This window comes from Mchenga conophoros, linkage group LG22, assembly GCF_057382185.1.
Source record: "Mchenga conophoros isolate Kocher_MC1m ecotype Shallow Benthic linkage group LG22, M_conophoros_male_GT1.1, whole genome shotgun sequence".
In the NCBI taxonomy this organism is placed as follows: domain Eukaryota; kingdom Metazoa; phylum Chordata; class Actinopteri; order Cichliformes; family Cichlidae; genus Mchenga; species Mchenga conophoros.
In genome coordinates this window covers 279,915-299,594 of record NC_140546.1, presented here as the reverse complement: position 1 = coordinate 299,594, position 19,680 = coordinate 279,915, and the positions used below count along the sequence as shown (strand labels likewise).

At 42.4% G+C, this 19,680-nt stretch overlaps 1 pseudogene; it reads left to right on the top strand.

Moving 5' to 3' along the window:
* The first annotated feature begins 16,467 nt into the window (after positions 1 to 16,467).
* Positions 16,468 to 19,019, top strand: LOC146548420 (uncharacterized; annotated as a pseudogene).
* Positions 19,020 to 19,680: the final 661 nt, after the last annotated feature.

Genomic DNA, 19,680 nt, shown 5'->3' with positions numbered 1-19,680 from the left:
TTATGTTGGTACCATTCAACAGAGTCAGAATTAATGACAGTATGACTGATTTTACAATCCATGTTCACAGATCCTCCCACAGCAGAGCTCACTGCTCCAGGCTGAGTCACTGTGATCTGTCCTCTGGACTCTGAGGACACAGAGACAAAAACATAAAGCAGCTTCATGGTTTTGTGGGCTTCATTTCAGAGGGACAGATGTTGATAGAGGAGAGGAGTTTGATTCTCTGGACTTTACCTGTGAAGCAGCAGCAGAGGAGAGTCCAGATGAGGACGCAGATCAAAGTCATGTTTTTGATGAGGAGGATTTCTGTGGCTTCTGTTGTGATGAAGGACAGCTGTCAGTCATCCAGTGTTCAACTCTCAGGACTATAAACTCTCCCAGAGCACTGGAGCATGGTGCTGCTGATGCAAAGTGCCTCTCTATGGAAATGATCTGACTGACTCCAGCAGGACTTCTTTAAAAAATGTTTTTCACAGCATATTTAGCATGTGACACACATGAACCCTGTAGAATTTATAGACAGTTAACAAATGGTCTTTGAGCGCAAAATCTCCAATGGGAGATTGAGACACCCGTGATGGACATTTAGATCGACTGTAAAATTGACATGCAGTTGTTAGAACTAAAGGAAACCACCATCATTTCATGTGGCTACCATATCGGCGCCAGCTGTGGTCTCAAGGCTGGAGCTGACCAACAAAAAACTCTGTACCTGATTACAGACTCTGTTTAGACTTCCCATTCCCGTTCCCATCCTGTGTCCCCCATCCTGGATTCCAAACACCTTTGAACGCTTATCTCCAAGGCTGAGGTCGAACGGCGGGTCTAGTCCCAGCGCATGCTGCAGGACCGGATGTGCTGTCTACACTGACTTACTCTCACCCCTTACCCACACCTGTTGCTTGTCATGTGCTTCTATGGTGTATTAAGATTCATGTGCTTTTGTGCTGAGGTGGTTTTTTTTGTTCTCCCATCAGAAGCTCAGTCTGGGTGGAGCTTTTTTTTCCTCCTCTCGCCTCATGTTGTGTATTTTTGTTGTTTTTCTTATCAGCCTACCTCTCTGACCTGTCTCCCCAATGTGATGTTTGTTTTGAAGTATGTTTGGTCAGAGGGTTCCTTTGTGTGTGTGCTGTGAGATTATTATTTTATCATGTGTTATCCTATGTCTATAATCGAAATGAGTGAATCATTGTACTGCTGTAAGCCACACCATACTCCTTATTATAGAGAGTATAATTAGTATGTAGTTGTAGTTCTAGTTTGCACTATGCTTCTGAATTACAAAAGAATCATTAGAAAATCATTAGATTCATTAGATAGGTTTGTACTATCCTATACTTTTGATTTACTGTGAGTGAGTTACACTGTTTCATGGCATTTCATACTGCTGAGTTAAGAAGAGAATACTGTGTGCAGAGAGCACAGAGCACATTCCACAGGAGCTCACCCCCTTGTTGGAAGAAGATAGGCAGGGAGCCAAGGTCATAACACAGGCTCACTGAGAGTTAGAGGGTAAGTTTAGGCTTTTTACGACTAGGTGGGGGTCAACAGAGGCTATAAAAGCTTTGGGTAACGCTCCACCATTTTGAGACTTGCTGTGACCCTCTTCATGCATGTCTCCCCATCCGGATGGTTTGTGCTCTTAAAGTGTTGAATTGTATGGAATACAGGATTGTTGACTGAGCATTTATACACAGAGTATTGTCCTTCCTTCAGCCCATGCACAGTACTGGAATGTAAGCGTTTCAATGTGGATGCACAACTCTGTGAAAACGACTGAAAACCCTAGTGTGGACGCAGAGCGTTTTCAAATCTATCCGGGCTAGTGTGGACGTAGCCTAAAGATGAATAGCAGCCCTCTTTAAATACAGTCAAGAAGAAGGCATTTCCACAGTTGTTGTTCACACCCTTGAACCCTCAGAGAGAGAGTTTACAACCTTGTCTCCTCTTCCAGTGTCACATAGAGACTGCTCCTTGCCTCTTCACCCCATCCTCAAAGAATTGATTAACAAAAGACTTCACCACCTGTTGGATCCTCCCCCTCTGGGTGTCACCAACTTTCTCACGAAAGTTAACTCGCCTAACTTTGTGCAATAGAGTTAAAGCTGAACGCTTCTCCACATGTGAACCTTGAAGTGACCCAAAAGTGATATTACTAAAACATGTGACAAATTCATAAAATAAAAGAAATTTCCAGCACATTCCCACTCTTTGGATTACTCTGCTAATCACCTCAATAACAGACATTTCTTTTCTCACATTCTGTATATCACATCAACACCATTGTACACTCAAAGAGGTTTCACTATGTGCATCCTCACTTCACTATTCTCCTCTCCAACCTTTTGTTCATCTCCAATCATCCTCATAGCCTAAACTTCCATATGCAAAAGATAACAATAATGATAAAAGGAAAAAAACTTCCAAAAATATCAAATTACACATGGAAACATGATGTTCATTCATGAGAAACTGTGGCTAAGATAACTGGTGTACTAGAGAAACAGTCTAGCTGTCATACAAAATGTGCACAAGTAATTTGTCAGTCATTTTTAATCAGGATCACGACTCCCTGTATTTGTGATGTGTGGAGAATCATGTAAATGCATATCATTTGTAAAATGACTAGAAAAGTCACACCAGTGACCACCAGAACTGAAAAACACACTGAACCTTTCAGGCAAGACCAGCCTGACTGTTTAATCAGGTGTTATCCACATTCCATCGCTGATCCCTCTCTGCACGTTACTCAGTTGGAGCTTGGCACTCTCTCGTTGGAGGAGGGCGCTCTTTCACCCCTCACTCTCTGTTCCAACGCAGCTTTAGGTTGAAAGGGCAAAGTACATAGACCCTTGTTGTCTTCCTCAACATCAACACAAGAATCCTTTCCATCTTTGGATTATTACTGTGGTTCTGAAAACTTCTTGTGACAACTGCTAGGAACCCAAGTGGCACAACCTTCCACCTTAACCTCTGTCTGGGTTGTCAGCTGTGACTGGAATGGTCCCTGCTTCTCACTGGTTTTTTGAAGACTTCTCATCCAGTCTCAATCTGGAGTTTCCACCTTGGGATGAGTTTCTGCTGTAACACTATCTGGTGTTAAAGGTCCTTGCCATGCATCAATTTAACTTAATTAGCAGAACAAGAAAAGGGACAAAGCTAAGTGCATCATCTCTTAAATAATTTCAGGATTTCTCCTCTGGAGCAGCCTCGCTCCGGGCCTGTAAACCTGTGTTAGAAAAGTGAAAAGAAAGAAAATATGTCTGTGAAGGTCATCGTGGTCTAAGGAGCTTGGAAAGAAAAGCGTCTGGACTTCTTTGAGTTGCTTGAAGACGTTTCACCTCAAGAAAGAAAGAAAAGGAAAGTTGTGTTTTTCATGTTGACTCTGTGTAACACCTGGTTCCTCCACTGCATCCACACTATAGTATAATCAAAGACCACTGATCAATGGCCATGAAAATTTGCATATTAATGATCAAGGAACTGACCTCACAGCCCATTTTTCACTCAGTGGTGCTGGTTTCAGTCATTGTGCAAATGTCCTGTTCATAAGGTTGGGGAAACCTGCAGTCAGCTGAGACTTAAGAAGTCACTTGGATGAGTGACGCTATGGCCAGATGACCAGATTCAAATTTTGGGGATAAAGTCAACACAGCTTGATACCTTTTGTTTGTGTATTCAATTGTGTCTGTATTTCAATTATTTCAAGTTATATTATCTGTCATTACAGTGTGTGTGTGTGTGTGTGTGTGTGTGTGTCCTCAGTGAACTGTATCAGTCTCTGCAGTATCTTCCAGCTGCAGCAGTCACTTCAGTTTCTGTTCAGTCTGACTGAGGGAGGTTTTTGTACGACTGTTTTTCACTGTGTGAACACATACTGACTGTTCAACCAGTGTTCACTCTGACAGTAATAAACTGCTGCATCTTCAGCCTGGACTCCACTGATGGTCAGAGTGAAATCAGAGTTTGATCCACTGCCTGTAAAACGATCTGGAATCCCTGATTCTCGAGTGGTAGCATGGTAAATGAGCAATTTAGGAACTCCTCCATCTTTCTGTTGGTACCAGGCTAAAAGATGGTTGTTCTTCCAAAAATTAACATTCTGACTGGTCCTACACTTGATGCTCACAGATCCTCCCACAGCAGAGCTCACTGCTCCAGGCTGAGTCACTGTGATCTGTCCTCTGGACTCTGAGGACACAGAGACAAAAACATAAAGCAGCTTCATGGTTTTGTGGGCTTCATTTCAGAGGGACAGATGTTGATAGAGGAGAGGAGTTTGATTCTCTGGACTTTACCTGTGAAGCAGCAGCAGAGGAGAGTCCAGATGAGGACGCAGATCAAAGTCATGTTTTTGATGAGGAGGATTTCTGTGGCTTCTGTTGTGATGAAGGACAGCTGTCAGTCATCCAGTGTTCAACTCTCAGGACTATAAACTCTCCCAGAGCACTGGAGCATGGTGCTGCTGATGCAAAGTGCCTCTATGGAAATGATCTGACTGACTCACACAGGGAGTTGGGTGGATCTGATGATGTTGTTTTCCAACATATTTGGAGTTTTAGTGGATCAAAATCTTGTCTCTGGCATTGATACACAGATAACAGATTAAAAAACCTAACCCTAAGATGCAGTATAAGGATCTATTTTTTAGCTGCGGGGAGCTTTATTTCTTCACTGGTTTAGGAGCTGTAGAAACAATAGATTGTTTATTAGGTATTGAGGTCATAGGGAATGCAGTTTATTAGTGGGTGTCGTAGTAGGATTTTGTTGTAGGATGTAGGAATACAAAATAGAAAATAGTCCTGGAAGGGAAACAAAGAACTGGGGTGCAGGGCAGTGGGGCATTTAACCCCCACCCCCAGGACAGTAGCAAGAGTTACTGAGGGTGAGGGGCAGACAATGGTCAATGGACATTACCTTAAAAGGAGATGGGGGTCAGGGTGTCAGCACACCTGGCCACTGTACCAGTGTTTTACAATGCAATACAATATAACTTTATTTGTATAGCACGTTTAAAAGACCAGCGGTACACCAAAGTGCTTTACAATAAAAACAGGAAAATTGAGACAATAAAAAAAGACTATTAACAAAGTACCACATATGTCATCAGGTTAAGGGCACTAATTATACAGCAATAAAAGGGGATATAAGAACAAAGTTACTAAGAACAGATATAGCTAAAAGATAAAGTACATAAATAAGAAATTGAACCAAATATAAAACAGGGATGCTAACTAGATGGAAAAGCTATGTTGAATAAATGAGTTTTTAAACGGGATTTAAAAGATAAAACGGAGTCTGACGCACAGATAGCGATAGGAAGGTTGTTCCACAGATTCGGTGCAACCAGGGCAAAAGCACGGTCACCCTTAGATTTAAGTCTAGATCTAGGCTGGAGGAGTAATTGGGCTGAAGACCCGAGGGCTCGTCCAGGGACATATAGACTAAGAAGATCGACAAGATAACGAGGGGCTAAATTATTTATAATTTTAAAGGTGAGCAACAATATTTTAAATTAAATGCGATATTTTATGGGTAACCAATGCAACTCAATAAGAACTGGGGTGATAGAGGCATGCTTTCTAGTGCCAGTCAGGAGGCGAGCCAGAACATTCTGGACAAGCTGAAGTCTGTGAAGGAGAGCGGAGTGAAGACCAAAGTAGAGGGAATTACAGTAATCCAATCTAGAAGTCACAAAAGCATGAATGAGCTTTACAAGATCTTTATGAGGGACATAGTGCTTAGCCTTAGCAATAAGGTGCAGTTGGTAAAAGCTAGATTTGATTACTGAAGACACTTGTTTGTTAAATTTAAAAGAGCTATCCAGCAGGAAACCTAGGTCACTAACTGAGTCAGAGAAAGACGTGGCAAAGGAACCAAAGGTATCAGCTAATAGGCCCCTAGGGATATGGTTGCCAAACACCACAATCTCCGTTTTCTTTTCATTCAGGATAAGGGAATTGTCTGAAAGCCATTCTCTGACTTCTCTCATGCACTCGAGGAAGCAGTGCAATGAAGGAGCAATGTCGTCGTCATCTAATTGAAAATAAATTTGTATATCATCGGCATAGAGGTGATAAGAAATGTTATATTTTTCAAAGGTTAAGCCTAGGGGGAGCATATATAATGAGAATAACATTTTTCCATTGTGGGGGGTTTAGTGTAGGAGGAGGAGACCAGAGACTATAGGGCTTTGGAGTGTGATATCACGAGAGGGGCGTGGCCATGATTTTTGTTTGAGGCGCCATGTTTCTGGGCCAAACAAAGCGCTAACGAAAGAAGAGCGAAAGCACTCGGATAACACCAGCTATGGTTTGTACTTGCTGTGAGGTCGTTGTAATGTTAGATCGCACGACCGGCAAGGGAATAAGCTTGAAAATGGTTTATCTTTTCATTCTTTCCCCACCTGGAAGCAACATGAGGCAGCTCATGTATCGGATGTTACCAAAAGAAGGCGTCTAGTCTGGATAGCAGCTGTGAGATGAGCTGATATGCAGTTCTCTTCCATCTCCAAATATCCGTAGGTGTGCTCCAGACATTTTCATTCCGGTAAGTTCTAAATATGTTCATATTGTTTTTCTTGTGACATTACCAATTAGTTTGATGTGTCACATGGCCCTCTTCCTATTGAAAAAACAAAAGTTGTATCCAAGATGGCCGACTTCTAAATGGCCACCATGGTCACCACCCATCTTGAGGAGTTTGCCCCCTCACATATACTAATGTGCCACAAACAGGACTTTAATATCACCAACCATTCCCGTGTTATTACGGTGTATCCATATAAATGGCCCACCCTCTACTTCATCATAAATGTAACAAAGTGTTTAGAAAGTTAGCACATACATGTAATTTTTCAGTTTTTAATGCAGTCTGTTTGACCTGCTTCCGTCAGGCAGGAGGCTCCGGTCCATTCGCACCAGAACCTCTCGCCACAAGAACAGTTTCTTCCCCTCTGCTGTTGGACACATGAACAATAACCACATGACTGTCCCCGCCACTAACACATGACCCTACGCTGTGTCACTGCATCATTTCATGTCTGGCACTGATCACCACCTGCACTCATATATATATCTTTCTACGTAGCACTCTTAATTCTTATTCTCATGTATATATCTCATGTATATCTCATGCACATATCTTTCTTTCTACATAGCACTTTAATTCTTATTGTTTGCACTGAAGCACCACAGCAAATTCCTAATGTTGTAAACCTCAACATCTGGCAATAAACCCATTCTGATTCTGATTCTGATTCTGATTCTGATCCATCTATAGAACGCTGCATGTTATAGTATAAATCTGCCTGTTCTCTTTCAGAAACCTGCCTGCAGAAAATGAACCTAAAGCATGTAATGCAAGGATGTAATCACTTTCAAGATGGAGAAAGCATAAAGTTTGACTTTAAGTGACAATTATGGACACCTAATATGATAAGGAGATTCTGCAGGTCATTAATCAATGTATAAAACTATAATAAAATGTATTTTTAGTGACACAGGACTCAAACACGGAAGCAAGATGTATAATTAGAATTATTTATAATAAATATGAATAAATCATTGGAATTTCTTTAACCATAAAGAATAACCAAATCCTTCAGGACAATGTCACATCAATGCACTGAACTCACTATGTTATCAATCTAACAGCCTCCACATGTTCTCACTTTAATTTCCCCCTCATGAATGAATTTATGCTTGCACTAATTCGAATGTTTGGGGGAAAATCAAATGCATTTTACTCGCAGTACTCGAGCTGACTTACCTTTGAATGACGACATACTCACAAATCTTGTACCCAATCTTTGGTGATTTAGATGTGTCCTTCCAGAGATTTATAATTGCGAAACTGGTTCACCTTGTACACGCTGACGCCACAGACAAGGTACGAAAATATATCAAGCTACGTCAATAGCGGTTGGTCTTCAGGGTTTCTACTCCACGGCCGTATTTCATACTGCTCCACATTTCCAATGCACGCTATTTTCTGCAAGTACCGTCTCTTTGCATCTGTAAAATACGTAAAAAAGATGACACACACACACACATGACTCTGTTTACGCTGAGCAATTATTGTGAGTGCGCACGCACTGCGACACATATGACTATGAAAGTCGGAAGAGGAAGTAGTTTCTTGCAAGTTAGACATCCAAATGATATAGTTTCTTTTTCCTGTTAATGATAAACTATCAATTTTCCACAAATTAGTAAAATATCAATATTTTAATAAGTGAATCTATTCTAGAACATAAATAACTGGTATCAGAGGAATGGATATTTCAATATTGATCCTCACACCAATAGTAAAAATTGCACAGTCTGACCTTTCTTTCAGAACATTTCTGGGAGGTCTGCTCCTGGAAAGTCTTGAATGTTTTCCACTCAGAAACACAACTTCTGATATTTTACTTGTTAGATTATGTTAAGAAACACCGCAATGATCCAGATCATCAGACAACCCAAACTTCTGTGTTTATTGAGCTGCTCACACTTGCTGGTGATACAAAATGCATTTGAATAAAAGCATTTGGCAGCTACTTACTTTCTCAATTCCTTTAGAAGCAGTAATTGTATACATAATGTTTAACAAACTGATGCATTTTGGTTTCATTTGTGTTAAGAAATAATGACAAAATGTCACTGTTAGCTTATAGCATTTTTCAGGTTATAAGGCGCACTTAAAATTCTTTAATTTTCTCAAAAATCGACAGTGCGTCTTATAATCCGGTGCACCTTATGTATGAATTCTGGTTGTGCTTATTTTCACGGCGCTCAAAAATGTTTTACTACGACTTTGGTAAGCTATGAAGCCGCACTGCTTGATGGATTGTCAGAGCATTACGGCTACTGTAGTCAGGAGCCATGTCGAGTAATCTGGTTACAAACTCTGGTTACAAACGAACACTGCGGCATCAGTGAGAGTTTAAACTGTCTAAATTCTTTCATCTTCAATAAAATGGTCAACATTGCTGCTTTACCAGGTGTAACAACTAATTTTAACATCCAGGCATCCATGAAAACAAGATTTATCAAATTTAACGGAGTTAGAAGTTAGCAGGAAGTTAGCTCGCCGGTTTCCACATAAACATGATATAGTATGTTCTGACTAAGAGATGTCTGAAAAATTAAAATGCACAGCACTGCTATCACTTCCAACATAAATGAAGACAGGAAACTAAACAGCAGTGACGTTTGTAGGGTTACTGAAGTTGGGCTAGCTGCTATATAACGATGTGCTACGTGATCGCTAGCGACACATGTTAGCATAACATAAACACAGTGAAGCTGAAGGATGAACGCTAACTTTTTTCCACTGGATAAAAGTTAACACGAGGGTTCCTGAAGATTAGGGACAAATACAATTGCATGGCAGGATGCTGTAAACAAACCAAACTTCAGAACAACTGAGATAATCCATCCACAGTACGAGATTAGTCCTTAATATACTGCAACAACATGGGAATAGAGCAGCTGCGAGAGAATTCAACATTAATGAGTCAATGGTACGGATGTGTAGGAAGCAAGAAGAATGAGATGAGTAAAGTTTAACTTATCTGACTGTTTTGTTTTGCTTAGTGCGCCTTATAATCCGGTGCACTTTATGGTCCGAAAAATAGGGTAATTCAATATCTAATTTAAGACCAATTTATTTTTTATGTACTGATACATGAAAATTTGCAACTACAAGACATAATACTTTTTTTGTTGTGACTGTCTGTGCATGAAGTGTGTTGGACAAACAGTGAATTATTTTGTTGAGTTTGTTTGTTTCAGAGTCAGAGAGCCGTGTCTCTCTACAGTCAGAGGTTTTTGTACGGCGCCTCAATGAGTTTGTATCACTGTGGTTCACGTTTGGTGGAGGAACCAGACTGGAATTTGGAAGTAAGTTAAAAATAAAGCTGAATTATTCATTTTTTCTTTTAATTTTTATTCCTTAATTGAAAATGTTGAATGTTAATGTTTAGCTTTCTTATTAATATTTTTGCTCCAAAAGTCATATTTGGAAATTTATATGTGAAAGGTTATTACAGTGAATAATTGAGAGTGGGGTAGTTCACAGTATGAATGATTATTTCTAGTTTCCATGTAAAGTTTTATTTTGAGGGCTTGTAGGTTTAGTTCAGTCTAACAGAGTCAGAGAGCCGTGTCTCTCTACAGTCAGAGGTTTTTGTACGGCGGCTCAATGAGTTTGTATCACTGTGGTGGACTTTTGGTGGAGGAACCAGACTAGAATTTGGAAGTAAGTTAATTAAACTGCTTTTATTATGAAATTTGAAAAAGGTGGATCTTAAAATTAGTCTTAGAGAGCTTGAAAGATTAATTTTTAATTTTTTATGACAATTTTGATATTTGTTATTCTGCTGTTATATGATGGAAGGTGACTCAGAGCAGATGGTTTTTTTGTCTACATTTCTGTCACAGAGAAAGGAAATTTTTATCTGGAACCAATATTAAACTTCATTATCCATCGATTAGTTTCTAAACTTTCCAAATAATAACTCTTATTTGAAAAGGGGATTAGAAAATGTGTAAAATCCAAAGTGTTATTGTGTCAGATGGGCCTTTGAATCGAAAATGCTTAATGATTGATATCTAATCGTCTATGATTCAGACTTTACATGGTTTTAAAGAAAAACTTGTTTCCACATCTGCTTTTATTTCCAGTGTAGTTTGAACACATTTCAGGTCAAACTGTGTGATAATTCTCTCTGTGCTGATATGCATGAGAGGTTTCTTAAAGGGAAGTGAAACAATATGTGAGTGAGTGACTGGTGGAGCAGAAGAAACACCTGACAGAAACTTCTTAACGGAGACAAACAACTTGTGGTTCCTGTCCTCTAATCTAATTGGTGTTTCCTAGATGACACCCGTCCCACCCTGACAGTGCTGCCCCCCTCCGTTAAGGAGCTGGAGCAGGGGAAGGCCACATTAACATGTCTGGCCAACAAGGGCTTCCCCTCAGACTGGACTCTGTCCTGGAAGGTGGATGGAAGAAGCAGCAGTGACGGGGAGGAGAGCAGGACTCCTGGAGTGCTGCAGAATGACGCCCTGTATAGTTGGAGCAGCACCTTGAAGCTCTCTACATACCAGTGGATGAAGGTGGGCTCTGTGACCTGTGAGGCCACCCAGGGCTCCCAGACTCTGGTCTCAAAGATACTGAGCAGAGATCAGTGTTCACATTTGTGACCTGACTCACTGAGACTCTGCTGCTGCCCTCAGTCTGTTCTCTCTCTGTCTCTGTTTCACTCTGATTTCAAATCTCATGTTTTACTGCTTGTAGTATTGCTAATGATTTAAAAAAACAAACAATAAAAAATCTTCAAATGGTGATTTTCATGTGTTTCAATTTAACTGTTGTTCTGTCTGAAAACCATCCTGAGGTTTCAGTAAGGATGTTTCCACAGATCAGCACATCTGTCTCTGACACACATTTATGACACTCACATGTGCTCTTTCACTTTACATCAAATTCTTGTTAATTCGGTTATTTATAAAAAGTGACGAATAACAGAGAACAATGAATTGCATCCACCAGCTTCACCCAGGTATGAGTAGTTTCTTTGTTGTAGTTTCCATCATGTATGACTGTGACGGCTTCATCTGTTGGGTTTAACAGAAACAGTAAAAGATCAGAATGAGTTTCTGTAACCTGTATTTGACTAGTGATGACACACTTCCCCACTTTCTTCAGTCAAATCAAGACTTTGGAAAAGATGAAATAAAACAGGAGATATAAACAGACTCTCACTAACTTACAGAGTCACCAGTGAGTGGCTCTGAAAGGCCTGGACAGCCACTGATCAACACTGGCCTCTTAACAGCTGTGAGCAGAGAGGCAGGACACATATGCAAACACACAGAGTCAGTCAGCTGCAGCTGTTTACAGCTCAGAGCTGAGAACATCACAATATTTACATTATTTACAACTTGATATTTTGATTAGATTAACCAATGAGCTCAAGGATTAAAATGAGAGATAAAGATAAAGTCGACTAATTCATCTAATTGTATTTTTTATGTGATTGACCTTTGACCTTTGAATTTGTGTATTTATTTTAAACAATGTCAAACGTGAAGTCAGTGTTTGTGTTTTTATCTTTAGTACTGAAACCTTCTGTTGCCATGGTTCAGCAGTGATGCCTGTCTGTTGCCATAGTTACTGAGCTCAGAGTGGGAAATGAAAGATCAGCAGAGTTGAAACTTCTACTGAAATCCACAGCTGGCAGTCCTTCTCTGAGCAGTGGTTGGAGCTGCAGCAGGTGAAGATCATGCTCGTGTCTGACCAACAAGGTCTTCTCCTCAGACTGGAGTCTGTCCTGGAAGATAGCCGTAGCATCAATGCTAACTTCTAAAGTGTTTCTGTTTGAGTGCAGCTGTTGGTCAGAGTGAAGTCAGTCTCACACTGATGCCCACTGAAATCATCAGAAACTCCAGACTGTTGGTTTGATACATGAAGAGATTAATATATTAATAATAAAAAAAACCCACTTCCACTGTAACCTCGTGTGGTCTAAGTCATCACTGAAGAGTAAAGCTAACCCTAACTTTTCATCTTAACCTTAACACTTTTTCAGAATCTGTGATTTTTAGCAGTCAGTGAACAAAAAGAATGAACACAAATGACAAACATTAAAATATAATCCTGAGACCATCAAACATCAACTCACATCTATAAATCATTTATATAAAGGTTATGAACAGAATTGGTGAAAAGGTTCAGCCTATCAGGAATCAGTCTTCAGTAAAGTGAGGAAAACTCTGAACAGCCCATCAACAGGTCTGATAGCTCATACTTCCAGCTTCTTCCCCACAGGACACTACAGGGGACGCAGTCAAATATCTGCAAGTCCACTGAACTGAACTGCTGGGCAAACTCTCCATTCACCTTCGAGTGTCTTCAAAAGTGTAAAGAGCTGATCCTGTGATCCACAAACAGGACTAAGCACCTATTCTTCCTCATGGATCCAAACTTTGACTAACTTTGTGAAAACCCTGCTGTAGATGTTTTAGAGAGACTGAAGAGTGTGACCACCTTAAAAGATCCTTTGTCTGGATTTATTTGTTTTTATATTTTATTAAAGGAGAAATATGACTGATTCTAAGAAATTCTATTAATGAAGTCAAACTTACTAATGAACAGATGTTAGTAGTTTAATTTAAACCTGGTGTGTGTGTGTATGTGTGTGTGTGTGTGTGTGTGTGTGTGTGTGTGTGTGTGTGTGTGTGTGTGTGTGTGTGTGTGTGTGTGTCCTCAGTGAACTGTATCAGTCTCTGCAGTATCTTCCAGCTGCAGCAGTCACTTCAGTTTCTGTTCAGTCTGACTGAGGGAGGTTTTTGTACGACTGTTTTTCACTGTGTGAACACATACTGACTGTTAGGATAGTGAAAACTCTGACAGTAATAAACTGCTGCATCTTCAGCCTGGACTCCACTGATGGTCAGAGTGAAGTCAGAGTTTGATCCACTGCCTGTAAAACGAGCTGGAATCCCTGATTCTAGAGTGCTAGCATAGGTAATGAGCAGTTTAGGAACTTCACCATCTTTCTGTTGGTACCAGGATAAATAGTTGGAACCAAGAACATCCTGACTGGTCGTACACTTGATGGTCACAGTTCCTCCCACAGCAGAGCTCACTGCTCCAGGCTGAGTCACTGTGATCTGTCCTCTGGACTCTGAGGACACAGAGACAAAAACATAAAGCAGCTTCATGGTTTTGTGGGCTTCATTTCAGAGGGACAGATGTTGATAGAGGAGAGGAGTTTGATTCTCTGGACTTTACCTGTGAAGCAGCAGCAGAGGAGAGTCCAGATGAGGACGCAGATCAAAGTCATGTTTTTGATGAGGAGGATTTCTGTGGCTTCTGTTGTGATGAAGGACAGCTGTCAGTCATCCAGTGTTCAACTCTCAGGACTATAAACTCTCCCAGAGACTGGAGCATGGTGCTGCTGATGCAAAGTGCCTCTATGGAAATCATCTGACTGTCACAGAGACTTAGATGAATCAGCTCGCATGTTATTGAATATAAGTACAGGGAGCGCAGAATTATTAGGGAACTTGTATTTTTGAGGAATAATTTTATTATTGAACAACAACCATGTTCTCAATGAACCCAAAAAACGCATTAATATCAAAGCTGAATGTTTCTGGAAGTAGTTTTTAGTTTGTTTTTAGTTTTAGCTATTTTAGGGGGATATCTGTGTGTGCAGGTGACTATTACTGTGCATAATTATTAGGCAACTTAACAAAAAACAAATATATACCCATTTCAATTATTTATTTTTACCAGTGACACCAATATAACATCTCCACATTCACAAATATACATTTCTGACATTCAAAAAGAAAACAAAAACAAATCAGCGACCAATATAGCCACCTTTCTTTGCAAGGACACTCAAAAGCCTGCCATCCATGGATTCTGTCAGTGTTTTGATCTGTTCACCATCAACATTGCGTGCAGCAGCAACCACAGCCTCCCAGACACTGTTCAGAGAGGTGTACTGTTTTCCCTCCTTGTAAATCTCACATTTGATGATGGACCACAGGTTCTCAATGGGGTTCAGATCAGGTGAACAAGGTGGCCATGTCATTAGTTTTTCTTCTTTTATACCCTTTCTTGCCAGCCACGCTGTGGAGTACTTGGACGCGTGTGATGGAGCATTGTCCTGCATGAAAATCATGTTTTTCTTGAAGGATGCAGACTTCTTCCTGTACCACTGCTTGAAGAAGGTGTCTTCCAGAAACTGGCAGTAGGACTGGGAGTTGAGCTTGACTCCATCCTCAACCCGAAAAGACCCCACAAGCTCATCTTTGATGATACCAGCCCAAACCAGTACTCCACCTCCACCTTGCTGGCGTCTGAGTCGGACTGGAGCTCTCTGCCCTTTACCAATCCAGCCACGGGCCCATCCATTTGGCCCATCAAGACTCACTCTCATTTCATCAGTCCATAAAACCTTAGAAAAACCAGTCGAGATATTTCTTGGCCCAGTCTTGACGTTTCAGCTTGTGTGTCTTGTTCAGTGGTGGTCGTCTTTCAGCCTTTCTTACCTTGGCCATGTCTCTGAGTATTGCACACCTTGTGCTTTTGGGCACTCCAGTGATGTTGCAGCTCTGAAATATGGCCAAACTGGTGGCAAGTGGCATCTTGGCAGCTGCACGCTTGACTTTTCTCAGTTCATGGGCAGTTATTTTGCGCCTTGGTTTTTCCACACGCTTCTTGCGACCCTGTTGACTATTTTGAATGAAACGCTTGATTGTTCGATGATCACGCTTCAGAAGCTTTGCAATTTTGAGACTGCTGCATCCCTCTGCAAGACATCTCACTATTTTTGACTTTTTGAGCCTTTCAAGTCCTTCTTTTGACCCATTTTGCCAAAGGAAAGGACGTTGCCTAATAATTATGCACACCTGATATAGGGTGTTGATGTCATTAGACCACACCCCTTCTCATTACAGAGATGCACATCACCTAATATGCTTAATTGGTAGTAGGCTTTCGAGCCTATACAGCTTGGAGTAAGACAACATGCATGAAGAGGATGATGTGGACAAAATACTCATTTGCCTAATAATTCTGCACTCCCTGTATTTTAAAGAATGATTAGCGGTTCAACTTAACGAAGATAAAATGGAAGCTCTTGTCTGTTTCCAGGACAGATTTTTGCCAGTGAAATAAAAGGTCTTTGTGTCATTTAATCACATTTAAGTCGTGTGTACGGACTCTTGGGGTACCTCTCGACTCTGCATACATTTAGGATTTTCATGTCAAATCTTTGGTTCTCTCTTTTGTTATTCATTGTTATTCATTTAGTGCCCTGCAATAGACTGGCGACCTGTCCAGGGTGTACCCTGCCTCTCAGCCTTAGACATCTGCGAGATAAGCGGAAGTGAATGGATGGATGTTATTCATTTATTTCTTCATTGTAATTCATTATTCACTCATGTATCATCATGGGCGAGCACCAGCTTACATCATTGAACTTTTTCAGCCATACGTCCACAGCGGGTTAGGCCTGTGATCAGGGTCTGTTTACTCTACGTCATACGAGGCTGAAAACTAAAGGAGACAGAGCTTTTACCAGAGTGACCCCAGACTCTGGAACTCTCTCCCTCTGAGGCTGAGATTAGTGGACGCAGTGGTCTCTCTTAAGAAACAACCAAATGTCATGTTATTAGACTTGAATTTAGTAAACGCTTTTCTTCAATGCTCTGTTATTTACTTTTGTCTGCAGTTGAATGAGGGATTAGCCAGTTTGTCACAATATTGCAGGTGTCAATATTTTATATGGATAGAACTGAAATGAGTAAACAATATGGAAAAATAAAAATCGGGTGTTTTTTTTAAAGATTTTACAAAAGAATGCTTCATATCAGCTATCAGAATTACACAACAAGGAGTAAATCTACCGAAAAAAAAGGAAAGAGAAAAAAAGGGCGTGGATAGCTCAGTACGGAAATGGCCTGTATTTGTATAGCGCTTTACTAGTCCCTAAGGACCCCAAAGCGCTTTACACATCCAGTCATCCACCCATTCACACACACATTCACACACTGGTGATGGCAGCTACATTGTAGCCACAGCCACCCTGGGACGCACTGACAGAGGCGAGGCTGCCGGACACTGGCGCCACCGGGCCCTCTGACCACCACCAGTAGGCAACGGGTGAAGTGTCTTGCCCAAGGACACAACGACCGAGACTGTCCAAGCTGGGGCTCGAACCGGCAACCTTACGATTACAAAGCGAACTCCCAACTCTTGACCCACGATCTCCCCGTAGTGTGCTTGGCCTATGATCGGAAGGTCAGGCGTTTAAATCCACCAAACAGCCACCTGAGGTACCCCTGAGGTACCCTCTACTAACTGCTCGCCAGGTGCTGGATTGGCGGCTGCCCACTACTTCACTAATTTAATGGGTTGCAATGGTTCCGGGTCGCTGCTCATGTGGTCGACCGGACAGTCAGCTGAGCAGTTTTGCATTCTTTTTCTAACTTGAATGCTCTTTTCGTTGTTGTTTTTCACCGTCTGCTCGGTATATTTGTATTCTTTTCCTTTTTCCTTTTCCTGACCCTGACCCCAAGTCTCACCTACACCAGGGACTCCCTCATCCAGCTGCAGCTGCAGCCCGGCGTCCGGCTTTCCTCTCCGCTCCTACGGACTACTTTCCCGAGGAAATACTCCGTGGACACGGAAATCAAAAAACTCACAATAACAAGGTAACCAGGAGGAGATCAAAGAAGAGTGGGGTGAGAGCCAGACTCAAGAGGGAGACACACAAACAACGAGCACTCCCGTCCATTATCCTCGCTAATGTGCGGTCGGTCCGCTCCAAGCTGGACGAGCTGCAAGCCTGCGTCAACCACCTGCATGAGTACAGAACTGCCTCCATTCTGGTGTTCATAGAATCGTGGTTAAACAACAGCAACGACAACAGCACGCTTCACATTGATGGCTTTTCACCACCCCTTCATCTGGACAGAGACCGCGAACGCATCAGGAAGCAACATGGCGGTGGCGTGTGTCTGTATGTAAACAACAGCTGGTGCTCTACAGTCACTGTGAGGGAGAAGCTGTGCACTACAGACATCGAGCTTCTGGCTGTTTCCCTGTACTCCTACTACGTCCCAGAGGATTCCCACAGGTTTCGATCAACTGGTTTACATCCACCCCAGAGCTGATGCAGCTAAAACCCCAAAGTACTTCATCAACACTCTGTACAAACTAGAGTAATTAACTCCGGACTCTCCCAAGTTCATCCTGGGTGATTTCAGTCACTGTTCCCCTGACAATTCGCTTAAAGGATACCAACGGTATGTCAGGGGAAGACTCTGGATAAATGCTATGGCTCTGTACCAGATGCACTTAAAGCCCTCCCCCTTCTCGGCTCAGCAGACCACCACACCATCCTGCTGGCCCCTCAAGAGGATTAAAAAGGTCACCAAAAACATCAAGCAGTGGGCAGCAGAAAGTATCCTCACCCTACAAGGATGTTTCGAAGCCACTGACTGGGACAGCATTCTTTCTCCCTCGACAGGGAGGTGAAGAGGGCCATAGAAACTGCTAAACTGCAGTATAAAAACACTGTTGAAGAAAAATTCACCACAGGGGATCTCCGCTCAGTCTGGCAGGGCCTCAAAACCATGGCCTCTGTAAATACTGTGGTCACCACCCCCAGAACCATCCAGGTGGAGGGCAGCAACCCCTCCTCCCTACCTGACGACCTTAACGCTTTCTACAGCAGATTCGAGACGGACAACATCACCCAGCTTGAGGAGTCCAGATCCTCACTCACACCTGGCAGCTCTGCACTCACCTTCAGGACTGAGGACGTGGTGAGAGCCCTCAGGAGGACCAGGGAGAGGAGCTCACCCGGCCCTGACAACATCAGCAGTTCTGAGGCACTGTGCAGGGCAACTAGGAAGCGTGTTCCGGACTCTATTTCAACACTCAATTGGCAGTCAAACCGTCCCCCAGCTGTGGAAACACTCCACAGTCATCCCCATCTTCAAAAGAAACAACCCAAAGTCTCTGAATGATCTTCGTCCTGTGGCCCTCACCTCCCTTGTGATGAAGGCCATGGAGAAGATCATAAAACAGCACATCGTAAGAGCAACTGACCCCCTGATGGACCCACTCCAGTTTGCTTACCGTGCACGCAGAGGTGTCGATGATGCAAAAATCTTCATCTTGGACTTCATCCACAAACATCTGGAGCTCCCTGACTCCTCCGTCAGACTTCTGTTTGCTGATTTCTCACCACCGTTCAACACTCTGCAGCCTCATATCCTGGCCACTAAACATTCCTCCCGATTTCACCTGGATGATCAGCTGATCCTGTGGCTATTGGACCGTTTGACCAACAGGACTCAGAAAGTTCGGCTCAACAAGTCTCTTTCCAGTCTCTGTTCCACCTGCACTGGCTCCCCCCCAGGGCTGTATGCTCTCCCCCCTGCTCTTCATCCTCTACACTGATGACTGCAGATCCACACAGCCCAACTGTCACCTGGTGAAATATGCTGACGACACAGTTCTCCTGTCACTGCTGTCAGGCCCTCTCGACACCACGGGCCCGCTCTGCAGGAGTTTGTAGAGTTGTGTGACAGCTCCAAACTTGAACTGAACGTGAGCAAAACCAAAGAGATGGTGGTGACCTTCTCCAGTAGGCAGAGGGATCTGGCTGCTTCAGTCACCACCACCATCCATGGGAAGCCAGTGGAGGTAGTTGAGGAGTACAAATACCTGGGAACCATCTTTGACAACCTCCTGAAATTCTCTGCCAACACAGAGGAGATTCTCAGGAGGTGCCACCAACAGCTATACCTTCTTAGGAAACTCAACTCCTTTGGAGTCAGCACAGCCATCATGATGACTTTTTATAATGCCTTCCTGGAAAGCATCATGACCTTCTCCATCACCTGCTGGTTCCACTCCCTCAGCCTTCAGAACAGGAACAGACTGCAGCACACTGCATCAGTGTGCTCTAAAATCATTGGCCTGCCTGTCAGAACTCTGGCACAAGTTTTAAGCCAACAGGTCCTTAGACAGGCAGCCAAAATCATCAACAACCCCTCTCACATTCTTCACCCCGGAATTCAATGGCTCCCCTCTGGGCGACGCCCCTGCTGCATTTCCTACAGGACTGAGAGGAGGAGGAGAGCCACCTTTGTCCCC